Genomic DNA, 405 nt, shown 5'->3' with positions numbered 1-405 from the left:
GGAAGTATATAAACAACTGTGTATGAGGAACACAAACTCAAATGTTGATTTGAATATTTTGTTTTGTATATGGAAGATTACCTGATGTTGCTGAATTTCTTTTAAAAAAAACATTATTGTGATTCAAAGCAAGAAGTTTGTGCATCTGATTCATATGTACAAAGATTATGGTCTTCAAAATACTGTAACATTTTTATACATGATGGACTTCAAATGACTAAACTGTGACCAATATACTCCTTTGTATTTATATGAAATTAGAATAACACACATGCCATTTCAAAATAACTGAATTACATGTTGAATGCACCTTAATGGAATGTATATTTTAAAAATGAGAATACATCTTAAAGAAGAATAAGTATGGGGTATTTTGTTTAGCTTGTAAAGTATATGAGTGTACAC

At 27.9% G+C, this 405-nt stretch overlaps 1 protein-coding gene across 1 annotated transcript in view; it reads left to right on the top strand.

Moving 5' to 3' along the window:
- LOC119588583 overlaps positions 1-405 on the top strand; it is a gene marked incomplete in the record, with an annotated part of 49,963 nt that overhangs the window by 47,606 nt on the left and 1,952 nt on the right.

This window comes from Penaeus monodon, chromosome 24, assembly GCF_015228065.2.
Source record: "Penaeus monodon isolate SGIC_2016 chromosome 24, NSTDA_Pmon_1, whole genome shotgun sequence".
Lineage (NCBI taxonomy): Eukaryota > Metazoa > Arthropoda > Malacostraca > Decapoda > Penaeidae > Penaeus > Penaeus monodon.
This window is presented reverse-complemented; position numbering and strand designations above follow the sequence as displayed.